Below are 7,500 nucleotides of genomic sequence, written 5' to 3' on the forward strand. Positions count from 1 at the left end.
AAATGTGAGATGCAGTGTATGGAGCGTCAATATTCTAGTATGAGAAATTAACGATTTAAGTCCTTCTTAAATGAGGCCATTTACCCATAGAGGGTGCCAGGCCCGTATAACGTTAATGATTACTAGATGATGTTTCCAAAGAGTCGTGTTGCTTGATAGTGCAGCACTAAGTGGGTGGTAAACTCCATCTAAAACTAAATATAACCATGAGACCGATAGTAAACAAGTACCGTGAGGGAAAGTTGAAAAGAACTCTGAATAGAGAGTTAAATAGTACGTGAAACTGCTTAGAGGTTAAGCCCGATGAACCTGAATATCCATTATGGAAAATTCATCATTAAAGTTATAATATTTAAATAATATTATAGAAATAGTGTGCATTTTTTCCATATAAGGACATTGTAATCTATTAACATATATAATTTATCATAAAATATGACTTATAGTTTATTCAAATTATTATGCTTGCATTTTAACATAGGATAAATGTCATTAATTTGATAAAGTGTTGATAGATTAATAAGAATACAGTGCGTTAATTTTTCGGAATTATATAATGGCATAATTATCATTGATTTTTGTGTTTATTATATGCACTTGTATGATTAACAATGCGAAAGATTCAGGATACCTTCGGGACCCGTCTTGAAACACGGACCAAGGAGTCTAACATATGTGCAAGTTATTGGGATATAAACCTAATAGCGTAATTAACTTGACTATTAATGGGATTAGTTTTTTAACTATTTTATAGTTAATTAACACAATCCCGGGGCGTTCTATATAGTTATGTATAATAATATTTATATTATTTATACCTCTAACTGGAACGTACCTTGAGCAGATATGCTGTGACCCGAAAGATGGTGAACTATACTTGATCAGGTTGAAGTCAGGGGAAACCCTGATGGAAGACCGAAACAGTTCTGACGTGCAAATCGATTGTCAGAATTGAGTATAGGGGCGAAAGACCAATCGAACCATCTAGTAGCTGGTTCCTTCCGAAGTTTCCCTCAGGATAGCTGGTGCATTTTAATGTTATATAAAATAATCTTATCTGGTAAAGCGAATGATTAGAGGCCTTAGGGTCGAAACGATCTTAACCTATTCTCAAACTTTAAATGGGTAAGAACCTTAACTTTCTTGATATGAAGTTTAAGGTTATGATATAATGTGCCCAGTGGGCCACTTTTGGTAAGCAGAACTGGCGCTGTGGGATGAACCAAACGTAATGTTACGGTGCCCAAATTAACAACTCATGCAGAAACCATGAAAGGCGTTGGTTGCTTAAAACAGCAGGACGGTGATCATGGAAGTCGAAATCCGCTAAGGAGTGTGTAACAACTCACCTGCCGAAGCAACTAGCCCTTAAAATGGATGGCGCTTAAGTTGTATACCTATACATTACCGCTAAAGTAGATGATTTATATTACTTGTAATATAAATTTTGAAACTTTAGTGAGTAGGAAGGTACAATGGTATGCGTAGAAGTGTTTGGCGTAAGCCTGCATGGAGCTGCTATTGGTACAGATCTTGGTGGTAGTAGCAAATAATCGAATGAGACCTTGGAGGACTGAAGTGGAGAAGGGTTTCGTGTGAACAGTGGTTGATCACGAGTTAGTCGGTCCTAAGTTCAAGGCGAAAGCCGAAAATTTTCAAGTAAAAATAAATATTACAATTATTGTGAAAATTATATACTTGAATAATTTTGAACGAAAGGGAATACGGTTCCAATTCCGTAACCTGTTGAGTATCCGTTTGTTATTAAATATGGGCCTCGTGCTCATCCTGGCAACAGGAACGACCATAAAGAAGCCGTCGAGAGATATCGGAAGAGTTTTCTTTTCTGTTTTATAGTCGTACTACCATGGAAGTCTTTCGCAGAGAGATATGGTAGATGGGCTAGAAGAGCATGACATATACTGTTGTGTCGATATTTTCTCCTCGGACCTTGAAAATTTATGGTGGGGATACGCAAACTTCTCAACAGGCCGTACCAATATCCGCAGCTGGTCTCCAAGGTGAAGAGTCTCTAGTCGATAGAATAATGTAGGTAAGGGAAGTCGGCAAATTAGATCCGTAACTTCGGGATAAGGATTGGCTCTGAAGATTGAGATAGTCGGGCTTGATTGGGAAACAATAATATGGTTTATGTGCTCGTTCTGGGTAAATAGAGTTATAATCATTTATGGTTGTAACTTGTTCCCCGGATAGTTTAGTTACGTATCCAATTGTGGAACTTTCTTGCTAAAATTTTTAAGAATACTAGTTGGGTCAAACCAATTAGTTCTTATTAATTATAACGATTATCAATTAACAATCAATTCAGAACTGGCACGGACTTGGGGAATCCGACTGTCTAATTAAAACAAAGCATTGTGATGGCCCTAGCGGGTGTTGACACAATGTGATTTCTGCCCAGTGCTCTGAATGTCAAAGTGAAGAAATTCAAGTAAGCGCGGGTCAACGGCGGGAGTAACTATGACTCTCTTAAGGTAGCCAAATGCCTCGTCATCTAATTAGTGACGCGCATGAATGGATTAACGAGATTCCTTCTGTCCCTATCTACTATCTAGCGAAACCACAGCCAAGGGAACGGGCTTGGAATAATTAGCGGGGAAAGAAGACCCTTTTGAGCTTGACTCTAATCTGGCAGTGTAAGGAGACATAAGAGGTGTAGAATAAGTGGGAGATATTAGACTTCGGTTTGGTATCGACAATGAAATACCACTACTCTTATTGTTTCCTTACTTACTTGATTAAATGGAACGTGTATCATTTCCTAGCCATTATACGGATATATTTATTATATCTTATGGTATTGGGTTTTGATGCAAGCTTCTTGATCAAAGTATCACGAGTTTGTTATATAATCGCAAACAAATTCTTTAATGAGAGATGCATTCATGTATTATCGATTTGAAAATTTGGTATAACTCCAATTACTCAGGTATGATCCAATTCAAGGACATTGCCAGGTAGGGAGTTTGACTGGGGCGGTACATCTCTCAAATAATAACGGAGGTGTCCCAAGGCCAGCTCAGTGCGGACAGAAACCACACATAGAGCAAAAGGGCAAATGCTGACTTGATCTCGGTGTTCAGTACACACAGGGACAGCAAAAGCTCGGCCTATCGATCCTTTTGGTTTAAAGAGTTTTTAACAAGAGGTGTCAGAAAAGTTACCATAGGGATAACTGGCTTGTGGCGGCCAAGCGTTCATAGCGACGTCGCTTTTTGATCCTTCGATGTCGGCTCTTCCTATCATTGTGAAGCAAAATTCACCAAGCGTTGGATTGTTCACCCATGCAAGGGAACGTGAGCTGGGTTTAGACCGTCGTGAGACAGGTTAGTTTTACCCTACTAATGACAAAACGTTGTTGCGACAGCATTCCTGCGTAGTACGAGAGGAACCGCAGGTACGGACCAATGGCACAATACTTGTTCGAGCGAACAGTGGTATGACGCTACGTCCGTTGGATTATGCCTGAACGCCTCTAAGGTCGTATCCGTGCTGGACTGCAATGATAAATAAGGGGCAATTTGCATTGTATGGCTTCTAAACCATTTAAAGTTTATTATTTATATTTTAAACGACAATGGATGTGATGCCAATGTAATTTGTAACATAGTAAATTGGGAGGATCTTTGATCACCTGATGCCATGCTAGTTACATATGAAAACATTATTTAATACAATGACAAAGCCTAGAATCAATTGTAAACGACTTTTGTAACGGGCAAGGTGTTGTAAGTGGTTGAGCAGCTGCCATACTGCGATCCACTGAAGCTTATCCTTTGCTTGATGATTCGAAATATAAAAAAAATGTAAATATGCATGTGTAAATATGTATATTTAGTATAAAAAATCTTTATATGCTATATCTAAGAAAGCATATAAGGATTTATCACGGGTTGTCCACGTTTCCCTACTAATTGTGGCCTACTAACTGTTTCGTCATCTTATTAGTGACGTGAAAAATGAAAATAATATTTTTCATTTATATTGTTATAAGTCTTAAACCTTAAGACGGCGGGAGTTGAATTACTTTCGTTTAGGTAGCCAAATGCCTCGTCATCTTATTAAGGACGGGAGAACTTGAAATAATAAATTACATTTATATTGTTATAAGTCTTAAACCTTATAACGGCGGAAGATGAATTACTTTCGTTTAGGTAGCCAAATGCCTCGTCATCTTATTAGTGACGTGAAAAATGAAAATAATATTTTTCATTTATATTGTTATAAGTCTTAAACCTTATAACGGCGGAAGATGAATTACTTTCGTTTAGGTAGCCAAATGCCTCGTCATCTTATTAGTGACGTGAAAAATGAAAATAATATTTTCATTTATATTGTTATAAGTCTTAAACCTTATAACGGCGGAAGATGAATTACTTTCGTTTAGGTAGCCAAATGCCTCGTCATCTTATTAGTGACGTGAAAAATGAAAATAATATTTTTCATTTATATTGTTATAAGTCTTAAACCTTATAACGGCGGAAGATGAATTACTTTCGTTTAGGTAGCCAAATGCCTCGTCATCTTATTAGTGACGTGAAAAATGAAAATAATATTTTTCATTTATATTGTTATAAGTCTTAAACCTTAAGACGGCGGGAGTTGAATTACTTTCGCATAGGTAGCCAAATGCCTCGTCATCTTATTAGTGACGCGCATGATTCAATTCAAGAGATTCCTTCTGTCCCTATTTAAAACCTCACGGATATTAAAAATATTAAACATATATTGTTATAAGTCTTAAACCTTAAGACGGCGGGAGTTGAATTACTTTCGCATAGGTAGCCAAATGCCTTGTCATCTTATTAGTGACGCGCATGATTCAATTCAAGAGATTCCTACTGTCCCTATTTAAAACCTCACGGATATTAAAAATATTAAACATATATTGTTATAAGTCTTAAACCTTAAGACGGCGGGAGTTGAATTACTTTCGCATAGGTAGCCAAATGCCTCGTCATCTTATTAGTGACGCGCATGATTCAATTCAAGAGATTCCTTCTGTCCCTATTTAAAACCTCACGGATATTAAAAATATTAAACATATATTGTTATAAGTCTTAAACCTTAAGACGGCGGGAGTTGAATTACTTTCGCATAGGTAGCCAAATGCCTCGTCATCTTATTAGTGACGCGCATGATTCAATTCAAGAGATTCCTTCTGTCCCTATTTAAAACCTCACGGATATTAAAAATATTAAACATATATTGTTATAAGTCTTAAACCTTAAGACGGCGGGAGTTGAATTACTTTCGCATAGGTAGCCAAATGCCTTGTCATCTTATTAGTGACGCGCATGATTCAATTCAAGAGATTCCTTCTGTCCCTATTTAAAACCTCACGGATATTAAAAATATTAAACATATATTGTTATAAGTCTTAAACCTTAAGACGGCGGGAGTTGAATTACTTTCGCATAGGTAGCCAAATGCCTCGTCATCTTATTAGTGACGCGCATGATTCAATTCAAGAGATTCCTTCTGTCCCTATTTAAAACCTCACGGATATTAAAAATATTAAACATATATTGTTATAAGTCTTAAACCTTAAGACGGCGGGAGTTGAATTACTTTCGCATAGGTAGCCAAATGCCTCGTCATCTTAATTAGTGACGCGCATGATTCAATTCAAGAGATTCCTTCTGTCCCTATTTAAAACCTCACGGATATTAAAAATATTAAACATATATTGTTATAAGTCTTAAACCTTAAGACGGCGGGAGTTGAATTACTTTCGCATAGGTAGCCAAATGCCTCGTCATCTTATTAGTGACGCGCATGATTCAATTCAAGAGATTCCTTCTGTCCCTATTTAAAAACTCACGAATATTAAAAATATTAAAAATATTTTCATATGGATATGCAACCGTATGGATATCCAAATATGTGTGGGAAAGTCGTACTTCCTATACGATAAATGACCGGATTGACGAAACCGTGTTCAAAAGGTATATAGGGTAGGTGGTGTTCGGCCTACCAATATAATATTAAAATAATATTATATTAAACAGAAGATCGCCAGTATTAATATATAAGCATATGGTTATGAATACATATGCATATAACATATATGAAAATATATGAATATATATAAAAAAATATATATGAATATGAAAATATTTATATGTATATGGAATATATGGTAGGTGATGGTGTTAGCCTACCATATAATATATAATATAATAATTTAATTATATTATATTAAATATGGAAATATTAAAAATATATTAAAAATATTAAAAATATTTTCATATGGATATGCAATCGTATGGATATCCAAATATGTGTGGGAAAGTCATACTTCCCATACAATAAATGACCGGATTGACGAAACCGTGTTCAAAAAGGTATATAGGGTAGGTGGTGTTCAGCCTGCCAATATAATATTAAAATAATATTATATTAAACAGAAGACCGCCAGTATTAATATATAAGCATATGGTTATGAATACATATGCATATAACATATATGAAAATATATGAATATAAAAAAATATATATGGATATGAAAATATTTATATGTATATGAAATATATGGTAGGTGATGGTGATAGCCTACCATATAATATATAATATAATAATTTAATTATATTATATTAAATATGGAAATATTAAAAATATATTAAAAATATTAAAAATATTTTCATATGGATATGCAATCGTATGGATATCCAAATATGTGTGGGAAAGTCATACTTCCCATACAATAAATGACCGGATTGACGAAACCGTGTTCAAAAAGGTATATAGGGTAGGTGGTGTTCGGCCTACCAATATAATATTAAAATAATATTATATTAAACAGAAGACCGCCAGTATTAATATATGAGCATATGGTTATGAATACATATGCATATAACATAATATAATAATTTAATTATATTATATTAAATATGGAAATATTAAAAATATATTAAAAATATTAAAAATATTTTCATATGGATATGCAATCGTATGGATATCCAAATATGTGTGGGAAAGTCATACTTCCCATACAATAAATGACCGGATTGACGAAACCGTGTTCAAAAAGGTATATAGGGTAGGTGGTGTTCGGCCTACCAATATAATATTAAAATAATATTATATTAAACAGAAGACCGCCAGTATTAATATATGAGCATATGGTTATGAATACATATGCATATAACATATATGAAAATATATGAATATAAAAAAATATATATGGATATGAAAATATTTATATTTATATGAAATATATGGTAGGTGATGGTGATAGCCTACCATATAATATATAATATAATAATTTAATTATATTATATTAAATATGGAAATATTAAAAATATATTAAAAATATTAAAAATATTTTCATATGGATATGCAATCGTATGGATATCCAAATATGTGTGGGAAAGTCATACTTCCCATACAATAAATGACCGGATTGACGAAATCGTGTTCAAAAAGGTATATAGGGTAGGTGGTGTTCGGCCTACCAATATAATATTAAAATAATAT

At 34.2% G+C, this 7,500-nt stretch overlaps 1 non-coding gene across 1 annotated transcript in view; it reads left to right on the plus strand.

Moving 5' to 3' along the window:
• Positions 1-3,813, plus strand: part of LOC138927452 (large subunit ribosomal RNA) — a 3,950-nt gene extending 137 nt beyond the window's left edge. Inside the window, exon 1 of the ribosomal RNA XR_011443945.1 lies at positions 1-3,813. This exon is cut by the window's left edge and continues 137 nt beyond it. This is a non-coding gene — a ribosomal RNA (large subunit ribosomal RNA).
• Positions 3,814-7,500: the final 3,687 nt, after the last annotated feature.

Source organism: Drosophila bipectinata, unplaced genomic scaffold (genome assembly GCF_030179905.1).
Source record: "Drosophila bipectinata strain 14024-0381.07 unplaced genomic scaffold, DbipHiC1v2 scaffold_26, whole genome shotgun sequence".
Taxonomy (NCBI): Eukaryota; Metazoa; Arthropoda; class Insecta; order Diptera; family Drosophilidae; genus Drosophila; species Drosophila bipectinata.